General features: G+C 47.2%; 1 protein-coding gene across 2 annotated transcripts in view; it reads left to right on the top strand.

The window, feature by feature from the left end:
* Positions 1 to 12,817, top strand: part of ANGPT1 (angiopoietin 1) — a 375,883-nt gene that overhangs the window by 180,889 nt on the left and 182,177 nt on the right. The window lies entirely within an intron of this gene.

Raw genomic sequence — 12,817 nt, forward strand, 5'->3', positions numbered from 1 at the left:
ACAGAGCAGGTTTGTTCTCTGGGGGGTGATATAAGACACAGCACTGCCTAAAGTTAGAAGTTCAGTTTCCTGTTGTTGTGCTGCTCTGTTCACTGAGAGGCACGTGAAGGTCTGCAACAATGTTGCAGTGTCTCCTGCTAGCTGTGAGTCAGTGAGCATACGCAGAGATTGAGCAGAGTTAGAGGAGCTGACAGACAGAGCAGCTCAAGAGAGGAGCTGAGAGAGACAAAGCAGCTCAGGAGAGGAGATTACAGCAGCCAGAGAAGCTGGGGAATCTCTTTGAGAGTAAAGGTGGAAAGCAGCTCTATTAGAAGAGAAGGGACCTTCCTAAGAGAGTGCTACAAAGAGATGAGCGGCTGAGTTGCTATCTGTGAGGGGCAGTTGCCCATACCATGCAAATAAAGATGCCCTTGTTAAAGATACCTCCACTGGGTGAGTGTGAAGTTACTCAGCAGTGGATGGCACCACCAAGAAGGAGTTCCTCACCAGGACCATCTCCCTGCGGAAGCACAGATCCTGATGAGGTGGAGGCGCTGCACGTGAAGTAAGTTGGACTCGTACCCACTACCTCAGCTACCTGTCCTGATGACATCCCCTAATACCATCAAGCGGGAGACTCAGGAGTCCTGTTACTTGCAGGTGCACCACCACACACGACCTTGTAATGGGGACCGGTTAGACCACACGGGCCAATGTGAGATTGGGTGGGTCAGACAAGGGGGGTCCAGCCGTTACAATTGGAGGCGCTGCTGAGAGACCTGTTAACAGGACAGGATTTTGCTAGGCACACATTAGGAAACAGGGAGAGTGTCTGCTGCCACTTTGTGCTGTGTGGGACGGAGCCAGGGGTAGTCGGGGAGCTGCTGGAGCTGCAGGCCGCACAGATGCCTTGGGATCCATTAGGGGTTAGTGAGTCTGGAGCAGGGGGCTATTGCTGTTCTAGTCGCCTTGAGGTAGCGCTAGCGGGGGACGCCTGAAGGGGTAAACTGGTAACTTAGGGCTGGAATTCTGGAAGGGTCCGCACTAGGCTAGCCAACAGTAGGTCGACACCCAAAGTACTGCATGGAAGAGCCAGAGTACTCTAGTCTCCATTCCAGACCACTTACCAAGGAGCACAGACTGGAGGAAAGCGTTACAGTAGACACAGAAAGAGTGAGCCTAGCCTGAGGCAGTGCAAACACGAGTCAGATCTACATTAGGTACACAAGGTTGTGCACAAGGCATTTTATTGCATCGGTGTGGCAGCTGCCCCGCAGAGAGGAGCTCCATGTGCGATAACAGAAATTATAATAGAAAAAAAGAATGGCGACCGCAAGAATGGAGGCTCTCTCAAGCAGTGAGTCACACCTAAGATGGCGGCTCCTGCCAAGTCGGGAGAGCACCAGGACTGTGCAAGAAATTGTTGCAGAGTATTGTCCGGGTTGGGTGCGAAAACCAGAGCCCCGCCCCTGCACTGTGAGTAGTTCAGCACAGAGTCAGAACCACTCCTTGGTAGAAAGTGCCCCTCCTCTAGAGAGAACCGTCAGAATGGAGGATCTGCAGAGCGCAGAAGGTCCAGGATGGCGGGCAAACGAGGAACACGCATATGACCTGTGCGTGGAAGAAGAACAAGCTACAGAAGAGACTTTTGTGAGCCTGTTGGAGACTGGCGTAACAGCCATGGCTGCGCCGGGTTTGTCCTGTCTATGCTCTCGGGAAAGTAACCTCGAGGCTAGTGAGGACGACAGTGTTGCTAGATGGGAGGAACGAAATGGACTTTGTTATCATTCAATATACAAACAGCCAAACGCTACCTCAAATGTGATGAAGAAAGATAATACGACCCAAAATGGCGGTTCCCGTGTTCCCGGGACACCGCGTGGGCCAGCTGCAGAAAGTCTTGCAACTTTGCAGTTTGCTGATTGTTGGCCAGGATTGGCGCCAACGAGAAAACTCCACCCCGTTGGGGAGTTTGGCGCGAAAGCTGGAGCCGCGCCCTCAGGGACTATGACTCACTCCGCCCCTGTGCTGGGTCAGCCTACAAGTCTACGAGACCCTCCTCTAGAGTCCACCAGGGGGAGTGAGCACATTGAACTGCCAGTAGCAACTTCTGTTCCCCCTAAGAAAGAAACAGAATGCAGCAAACCACAACCTCAGCTACCAGGGGCATGGCGGGCCAACGGAGTGACTTACCCCTTTCTTTTGTGCCCCTGTATACATAAAGTGAGGAGGGGTGATAGGATCTTTGCCTGTTATTCATTGCCTAAAGGATTCCGGGAAGTATCCAATGACGGAATCACCAGCTTGAGGTGTGAAGACTCTGATTGTGTATCTCTGGGAAAAGAACTTGTTTGGGGAGCTACTTTCTTTGCAAAAGGAGCAAACCAGCTTGTGTCTAGCCCTTATCTGCCTAAGCGTGAGGAGTTCCAAGCCCCGATGACAGAGACGGCTCCAGATCCGGTTCCAAAACCGGAACCCCAGATGATGGAACCATTCCTGACGGAATCAACGAAGGGTAAGGTGACTGCCCAGGGAGAAGGGGGATCGCTACCACTGGTACCGCCGGAGCAGGACCGCTTCAGGCCGATGGCCACCAGCGAATGCGAAGCGCCCCGACGCTGTTCCCCTGCGGAAATGTCCCTACCCCCATCCTGTACTACTGAAGACAGTAGTCAACCAGCTGTGGTGATGCGCCAGCCGGCGGACCACACAAGTGAAGCTGAAGATAAAGAGACATTTATCCCATCGGCTGCGGACCCTGATGTAGGCCCGTGTGCCCTACAACGGCCAGTCCGGCCTACCACAGAGGAACACATTGCAAGCCAGCGGAGTGGTGAGGAACCTCCTAAACCCCCACAGGCGCCGGTGGTGGCAATGGCGGAGAAAGGCCTAGCCCAGGCCCGGACGGAGCAGAGAGCAGAACCATCACTTCCAGCGGCGGAGGTCGTTCTGGAGGAAGAGGTTCCGGTTGGGAACCCAACGCAAGATGGCGGCGATTCCAGCGAGATGGCCGTGTCCTCTCGGCCAAGCAGCTGTACCCGGTTACCTGGGTCCGAGAAGAGCCAGCAGGCCCTGCGGAAGCCTGGGAGTAAGGAGGCGAGTGAACCGGAGTGCCAGTCCGATGGTACCGGGCAAGGTAGCGAGAAGTTGCAGGTCGTAGCCCCGCGTATGCCGGCGGTGTTTCTCTATGCCCAACCCCAGGCCATAGTTAAAACCCCTGCCCCTGTCACTTTTTCCTATGGGTCCCAGTCTAGCCAAGGGTTGTCTGGGGAGTCCCGAGCCACTTTTGAAGAATGGACTGGGGAAAATCTGGACTGGGGTGACTGTTTTGCCTCCGATGAGGGATCGGGGAGAGAAATGTCTATGCAACGAATGTTATACTGCACTAATGATGACAATCGTACTGTTAGTGTGGGGTGTGATCCTAAGAGCCTTGGGTCAAATTTTGGGTCTCCAGGAACATTGGGAGTTTCATCTGGGGATTTGGGTAATGTTGCTCATATGGTGCCTATTGCCCGGAGAGCCCCCTATGTGCCCTCACTGTCAGGAAGAGTTATTAGGGATCGCCAAAATTGGGTACGTAATTTTCACCATTGCTGGGAGGGCGAACTTACGTTAGAAATGGGTTCTCTTGATGCAGAAAATTGGGATCCTGGCGGGTTAGATGAGACGTGGTGTAGTCACGAGGGGATATGCTACATCTCCAGGAGAAGCCTTAGGGCGGTGTATGGGCATGATACTCACAGTCCACTAGCATCCAGGCCAGAGTTATGGTCTGATTGTGGGTGTCCAGTATGTCACCTAGAGTGTTACAGCATTGATGCTCTAAGTCCAGTGGACCATGCTGTGCGCAAGCCACCGTAAGAGGGTATGGTAGTACCACTAATGGATACTCCAGTATGGGGTAATCCTAGTTGTTACACATCTAAAGTTAAGATGTATATGTTATGATGAAAAGATATGTACTGTAATGTGTTGTTATGTTTTGCAGTGCTACCTGAAGGAAGGTCCGCAAATTTAGATCCCAGCCGGGTCGTTGGGGTTCCACCAGGGGGAGAATGTAGCCATGTGTAAGATTGGTGTACATATCTCTTTCTCATGCTGGCAGTAAACCTGGTAAGTATGCAGGATTGCCAGCAACAATCAATGGAGGTTTGCCCTCAAACCCTGGTGAGGTGTCATATATCCCCAAAGGAAGTGACAACATGCAATGTGCCCACACTTAGTGGTACAGAGCAGGTTTGTTCTCTGGGGGGTGATATAAGACGCAGCACTGCCTAAAGTTAGAAGTTCAGTTTCCTGTTGTTGTGCTGCTCTGTTCACTGAGAGGCACGTGAAGGTCTGCAACAATGTTGCAGTGTCTCCTGCTAGCTGTGAGTCAGTGAGCATACGCAGAGATTGAGCAGAGTTAGAGGAGCTGACAGACAGAGCAGCTCAAGAGAGGAGCTGAGAGAGACAAAGCAGCTCAGGAGAGGAGATTACAGAAGCCAGAGAAGCTGGGGAATCTCTTTGAGAGTAAAGGTGGAAAGCAGCTCTATTAGAAGAGAAGGGACCTTCCTAAGAGAGTGCTACAAAGAGATGAGCGGCTGAGTTGCTATCTGTGAGGGGCAGTTGCCCATACCATGCAAATAAAGATGCCCTTGTTAAAGATACCTCCACTGGGTGAGTGTGAAGTTACTCAGCAGTGGATGGCACCACCAAGAAGGAGTTCCTCACCAGGACCATCTCCCTGCGGAAGCACAGATCCTGATGAGGTGGAGGCGCTGCACGTGAAGTAAGTTGGACTCGTACCCACTACCTCAGCTACCTGTCCTGATGACATCCCCTAATACCATCAAGCGGGAGACTCAGGAGTCCTGTTACTTGCAGGTGCACCACCACACACGACCTTGTAATGGGGACCGGTTAGACCACATGGGCCAATGTGAGATTGGGTGGGTCAGACAAGGGGGGTCCAGCCGTTACACCTCTATTATACATCAAGTGGGTATAGACGCAGTCTCCTACTTTCTCAAAAGCCGTAGCTGTGAATTTGTGAAACACAATCAATTGGTACTTGACCTGTTGAGATTCATACTGACACATAATTATTTCACCTTTAATGGTGTCATTTACCACCATCTGAGAGGCACGGCGATGGGGACCACCTGCGCTCCCACCTATGCGAACCTGTATCTAGGTTGGTGGGAGGCGGAGGTGGTTTTCCATGAAGCCAATGAAGCCTATACCATCCAGATCTTACTATGGGTCCGTTTCATCGATGATGTCCTGGTCCTGTGGCAGGGGACCAGGACGTCATTCATTGAATTCATCAATATACTCAATAATAACGAGTTTAACCTTCACTTGACCGACGAAATTGACACACAGGAAGTTACCTTCCTTGACCTTAAAATCTCTAGAGGGGTGGGTGACAAAGTGGAAACTACAATCCACAGAAAAAAGACAGCCACCAATAGCCTTTTGCGCTATGAAAGCCACCACCCTAGGCGACTTAAGGATGGTTGTTGGACAGTTTCTGCGGATCCGCAGAAACTGCTCTACCATCACAGCTTTTGAGTATGAAGCACAAAAAATGAGGGATAGATTTATGGAAAGGGGGTACAGCCATCGGTGTATAAGAAAAGCTTATCGAAGAGCAAAATTCACAGATAGAACCTCTTTATTGAGTACTTATCGCCCCCCAGTTGAAGACTCAAAACTCATTAGATTTGTGGGTACCTTCAATAATCAATGGTCTGAGATTAACGCCATATTAAAGAAACATTGGCCGGTCCTCCTGGAAGACCCAGACTTCAATGATGTCCTGCAACCTACACCCACTTTGGTCAGCAGGAGGGCATCAAATCTCAAAGACCAGCTATTCCATAGCCATCTGAGACCATTAACAGCAAGTACCTGGCTAACTAATAGATCAGTGGGGAATTTCAAATGTCAATGATGCAAGGCCTGTACCCATTTATCCCTTTCTAAAACCTTCTTTAATTGGAACAATACCAAATGTTTCAAAGTCAGACAGTTTATCAACTGCAGGACAAAGGGGGTCATCTACCAGGTCACTTGTCAATGCACCAAAAAATACGTTGGCAAGACCATCCGCGAGTTCCTCCAGCGTATTTTGGAACACCTAGGGGCAATACGGAATCATCTGGACACCCCTCTAGCCAATCATGTACATCAGGTGCATGGCGGTGACATTACTAACCTGTGTTTCACAGGGATTGAAAGCGTCCCCCCTAGTCCAAGAGGGGGTGACTGGAATCGTCTCATTTTACAGAAAGAGTCTAAATGGATTTATGTACTGGGCACTTTGGCACCCAGAGGGATTAATGAGGGTTTTCTATTCTCTCCCTTTATTTAGAGTGCCAGCATCACCACACTTACCCCTTCTGGGTTTCTGATCTGTGGCATTACAGCAACATCTACCCTATCTAGAGGTTTGCCTTTATGAGCATGTTATCCCGATTTGTATGATCCTGTCACTCTAGATATACAACAACGTTCATACAGTCTCTGAACCAATGAATATCACACTTTGTCTGTTTTCAACATAAATTTTATTGCTTGAGTAGGCTCTCCATTGATCCCGTCGGCAGCACCAAGTCATCTGCCATTATCCTGTAATAGAATTAAGTGGTTAAACTCAGCTGCTCTGCATTTGCTGGCTATTCAACATACACTATATATACCTTGTATGTAGCTCTCCACGTCACCACCTTTGAAAAAGCGCCCCAGCGAAACGTGCGTCAGGTGGGAGGCGGCTACAGGACTGACGTCATCACGTGATGACGTTCACATGCCGGGCAGAGGGAGAGGCACTGCTAAGTGCCGATGCATGCTTGAAGGGATACTATGTTTACACGCAGTAGACACTTTGTACTGTGTATGATGCCGTTGCCTGCCGGATTACTGAGGAGGTAGATAACTTACATCAGCGGTAATTTGCTGTGCAAAGCTCTGACGAGGGCTGAATATATCTGATAGGGGCACGGGCCGTTTACAATTACCCTACCCTGAATATTCAAGTATAATTGTTATGTATCATTGCTGCATCGTTTGTATCCCTTCCTCCCCCTCGGCTCATTATATGTGGTTGCTCACTCTGCTATCTGCTATTGTATAAGCTACAGCGGCACATTTGAATTAGGGGGCCATAACTTGATACGGACTAGATCCGTGCCCCAGAGCTGAATATTACATTTTGTAAGCTCTTGTGCACCTAGCTATCGGCAGCCCAAATCACAACTGAGATTTGTGTGTAGTGTCACAACATTTACTGCTGTCTGTGTATTGTGAGGTCTTAATAAGCGTTATTCAGTGGCACATCTGAACTAGGGGGCTATTCGGCTATACGGACTAGATCCGTGCCCCAGAGCTAAGTACCACATTTTGTGAGCTCTTGTGTGCACTGTCCATTAACACTTGTATCACCATTTTACCCACTTAGAGTTAGGCTATCTCAACCCTTAAGTGGGGACCTTTCACGACCAGAGCTATTTCTACAATTTAGCCCACTGTAGCTGTATTATCACTAGTGAGCCCTCACTCTATTGCTTTATATTCTGCATAGCCTTTTGGCATATATCTGTGCATGACCAGTCCACCGTTACCTGTATCTATGTTACAGGCTTTTTAACCTTGTTATTGCTGAACCAGGGGGTTGACTATTCAGTCATTGATTGCTTATCACTGCTAATTAGCAGATAGGTAGGATCTCTACCTTTCCCCCTAGATTTCAGTTAAAGTATTGTATATTTTTTGTCTGTTATGTGTGTTGTTTTACCACTGTCAGTTGTTTATTTATTTCAACGATTTTGACACTTATTTTAACCAATACAATTAAAGCATTTTAATTTTAAATTTATCATCATCTCATTATCACTTACAACGAGTGCTGCCCTGAGGGTGTCTTTGTTTCCTAGTAATTATCCTGTTCTCTTCCCTTATTGCACCGTTGTCTATTTCATTTCATCATAGGCTGATGCGAGGGTCCCCTATCCCTTTCCCCTTCCCCAATTATTGTACTAAAGATACAGTCTGTAAGGTATGTGTGTAGCTAAATACTGTACTGTAATTTAGAATTAGCAGCCACTGTCAGCTACTCGCATCGCTGGGTATTCAAGATCATAGAGAACACATTTGACCCATATGGTAAATATATACTGTGCAATGCTCAACAGGAAAGGGGGTTTCAGCAAACCCAATGCAAACAAAAAGTAACCGGTAAACAAGCCGAAATGTTAGGATCGAAAAGGACTGCAGCTACTCCCTGACATCACCGTAGCGTCGTCCTACTTTGCTGACATATGTTTTGTGTGTCCTCACGCTTCTTCAGAGGGAGGGGGAGGGGGAGGGGGAGGTGGGTATGGGATATTCTAACCTTCCCTTCCCTACGGTGAGTATTTATCCTCTATGTCAACGGAAGCCGTAGCTCCGTTAACCAATAGGAATAAGGTATCAAATTATAACCCAATCAGGTTGGGTCTTCCCGAGTGGTGAATAGCACGGACATCAGCAGTATAAACAGACTACTCCTATTTCTTTCACTAAACGCACTATTATTAAAATGAATTGATATTTGCAAAATGGACGATTAGTAACATATATTATTAAAAAAAGTATATGCATTGTGTCTGACTGGTTCTTGGGACAACCCACAAGGCTGTGATAATGTTGCAGATAGATGGATAAGATGAAGGACATATGGATACAGACTGTTAGCGAGTCTCATAGATAGTAGACGTGGGATACACTAGTAACCAAGAAGTCATTGCTATTTGCATCAGAAGTTTCAAACACGGATTTTTAGACAAGAGCAGATGGAAATATTAGTATACATGTAGTAGATATTATGTTGAATAGAGTATGTATAGTATGGTATAAGATGGACCTCAATAGTCTTATTTAATGGGTTGGTGTATGAGTGTGTGATCCATTAAAGTGATCTGCCCCGAATGGTTAATACAGATCAAAACATTTCTTATTATTGTATACCTGGATCCCCAGATGTAATCCACAAAACCAAAAAAATCCTTTTCTGTAGCTATGTATATAGATATACATATTGACAAATCCATACATATACACATACATGCATAAATACATATATATAAATATATATATATATCCCCTATTTCCTCGATTCCTCTAAGATGCACCTTTTTTCCTATTTTCACATGTCTGAAATCGGGGTGCGTCAGAATCGATGTATTAAATTTTTTTTTTTTAAGTGTCTGCAGGACTAACCCCATCTTTTCACTTGCCATGTTTCAGGAAAGGTCCCATGTCAGCGGAGGATGAAGCGGGCGGCGGTGGCATGAGATGTCCCACGTCTGCAGATGGTTGAAGATGGACAGCAGGTGGGAGTGCGGCGGCGGCGGCAGGTCAGGTCCCAAGTCTGCAGGTGAATGAAGATAAGAAGACAACGGGCGGGAGTGCGGTGGCGGCAGGAGATCATAATAGCAGGAGAGCTGAGCAGGAGCATAGCGGCATAGGGGAACGGCTTGGGAGGTGCACACTGTAACACCGGAAGTTGACCGGTGTCTGACTTTCGGTTACAGTGTGCACTTCCCAAGCCGTTCCCCTATGCCGCTCTGCTCCTGCTCAGCTCTCCTGCTATTATGATCTCCTGCTGCCATCACCGCAAGCCCGCCCACCGTCTTCTTATCTTCATTCACCTGCAGACTTGGGACATGTGCTGCCGCCGCCGCACTCCCGCCTGCCCGCTGTCCATCTTGAATCATCTGCAGACGTGGGACCTCTGCCACCGGCGCCGCCCGCTTCTTCCTTCGCTGATATGGAACATCTCCTGAAACATAGTGAAAAAGTAATTTTCCTTGATTGTAAGTGTCAAATCGATGGTGCGTTTTACAATCGATGGCTTCTTACAATCGAGGAAATACGGTATATATATATATATAAATACGGTATATATATATACAGCTCAACCCCGTTATAGTGCGATCCGCTATAACGCGGTTTAAGTGTTGACCCTGAATTTAAAAAAAATGATTTTTTTTTTGCACATACTCACTGCACACTGCACACACTCACAGCACACTGCATACACTCACAGCACACTGCACGCATGGCGCACACACTCACAGCACACTGCACACACTCACTGCACACACACACTGACACACACACTCACACACACTCACACACACACACACAGTCAAATACACACACAGAGACACACTGTCTCTTTAAGGGAGCTTGCTCTCGCAAGACGGAAGCAGAAGCAGGAAAAAGAGACAGGGAGAAGAGCTTCCAGATGCCGGGTAAGTGCTGTGTGCGGTTGCCGCTGCCCTACCGGGTCTGGGAATGCTGGGAGAGTTCTCAGCTTTCCCCCTCCGGCGGACGCAGTACCACCACAAACATTTTTTTTTTGCGGCGGCCATTTTTTTCCCGCGACTCCGTTTATAATGAGGATAAGCTGTATATATATATATATATAAAAGTATATATAAAGATACATACAAATGCACCCAGTTAGTATCTGTCACAAGTGCTCACCAAAAACAAAGCGGGACCGCGAGGCTGAGGTGGGGATATTGATAGCCACCGACCAACAACTGAGCAGGCACATCCGGAGTGCAGAGTCGTAGTCGTGTAGCTGGGTCAGGGTAGGAGAGTTCAGAGTTGTCTAAGTACTTGTCGTGGTCAAGGAGAGGAGAAGGTTGGATAGTCGTTGATGTGGTGCCAGAGTCCAGGGGTAGAGAGAGAAGAGTAGTCGAGTCCGTAGCCATGGTCCAGGAGTCAGAGAAGTCAGGAGTCCGGGTGCAAGCTCAGGTCAAAAATACAAAGCAGGAACAAGGCAAGGCAACAGGAAGCAAGGAGGTAAGCACAAAAGAAAGTTTATGCTCGGCCAATTTGCCAAAGGGGCTGTTAGAGCATATAAAGGAGAGAGAGCCAATGGGAAGGCTGCAGGGAGTGAGCATCATCAGTATGCTGTGTAGTTATAGGCAGGGGTGGAGCCCGTAGCAGCTGTGGAATACGTGATCCAGTTAACAACTTGTATGCTTGTGTCGGTGCGACGTCTGCACATATTCTATGTGTGCTGTGCGGTGCGCATGTCGGCATGGAGGCGGTCCTCGCAGTGTCAGTCTTCTGAGTGGGCGGCGTTTGCGCTCAGGCTGTGGCTGACGTGCTTCAGCTGTGATGTCACGGGATGTGTCATAGGGGTGGAGCCTGGGAACGGTCCTTGCGGTGTCTGCCCTTCCAGCAGCGCGGTGCCTGGGCGCAGGTTGTGGCAGGCATGTGTCATTAGAGACGTTGCGAGATGCGTGATGGGGCGGGGCCTTGCACTGATCCTCACAATATCAGACCGACCAATATAAGCTAGTGTCTAATATTCCTGAATAAAACTTGATGTACCTACTGTATAGGTTACTAGAGATACAAAGAATAAATTAAACCTTCATTTAATCCCAAGGGTGACAGGGTTTGTAGTTGGAAAATCCATCGACATTGTCATGGGAGTACAGTAGAGGCAACTCTTATTCTAACAAAAACCAGTGGCAATTCCCCAAAAGACCCAGGTACACCCAGGTACATTCTGAATACATGCCTTAAACTTTCCTTAAACTAGCCCCAGCATTTCTGCATTGATTAATGGCCTATCAGATTAACAGCGGGGGGTCCCTGGCAGTCCCATTCAAACTGAATGGGACTGCCAGGGATCCCTGCTGTGTTAATCCTATGGGTCGTTAGTCAATGCAGAAATGCCTTAAACGTGCCTCAAACTAGCCCAGAACATACCCAGCACATACCCAGCACATACCCAGCACATACCCAGAATGTAACCCGGCTAGGTTACAGCAAATGTTAGAATAAACGTTGCCTCTACTGTAGTTGTCTATCCCAATTGCCACCTGTGGGTTGCATGGGATATGTTCAATAGCCACGAAGTGCACCACATTTTTATTTCCTTGATGGAATTCAGTCACGTGTCTAGCTATAGGTGTATCTATAGCATGTTTATTAAAGAAAGAGCAGTTCCCGCTCAGCCAGTAGACATGAGTGGTGCACTTAGAAATAAGGGACTGAATTGGAAAAACAAAGAGTATTTCTAAGAATTGAGTGCACTCGACCTCCTAATAAACAAGGGAACTCAATATATCATTCACTGGAAAGGGATGGTTTCCCATCCCCACTAACACAATACATTTTATTAACAAGAAAATTGTGCTATTTAAAACCTAAATCAATTAGCGCTACTTAGCAGAAATGTATGTATTTAACATAATCTGTTAATGCTGCTAATAGTCCTGTGAAGTAGCTATACTTAGAGGTAATGGGGTTTGTATCCTCACAAACGAACACAGGTCTAAATCGCTAAAAAAAAGTGAAAAGTGATTCCTATAACATTCCTAATATTCCCAATATGTTCTAGCACTCGTGTTTTGAACTGTCTGTGGGTTTTTCCCACGTACATTTTCCCGCAATCACGTCATGAGATAAATTACGCCACATGTCGTACTGTTCATGAATTCTTTAATTTTAAATACCATTATATTGGATGAATTGCTAAAAGTCTTTGGAATCCTCATAAACTGAACATACACAACACATGGTCGATTCCTATAGGAAATTAATGATATGCTAATCTTACTGGATTGCATCATTAGAGAACTATCTATTTATAACTACATTGGTGGATAATTCATCAATCTGTATTATTTGAGTTCTCTAATACTACTCCACTACTGGGAATTTTAATAATTTTTAACTATACAGTATTTGGTGTGATTAATTAGATGTAAATAAAAGTGTATTATTTTTGGTCTCTATACTACTTACCCTTCATTGGTTACAAAATTGACCTATAAGAGCT

This window comes from Ascaphus truei, chromosome 2, assembly GCF_040206685.1.
Source record: "Ascaphus truei isolate aAscTru1 chromosome 2, aAscTru1.hap1, whole genome shotgun sequence".
NCBI lineage: Eukaryota > Metazoa > Chordata > Amphibia > Anura > Ascaphidae > Ascaphus > Ascaphus truei.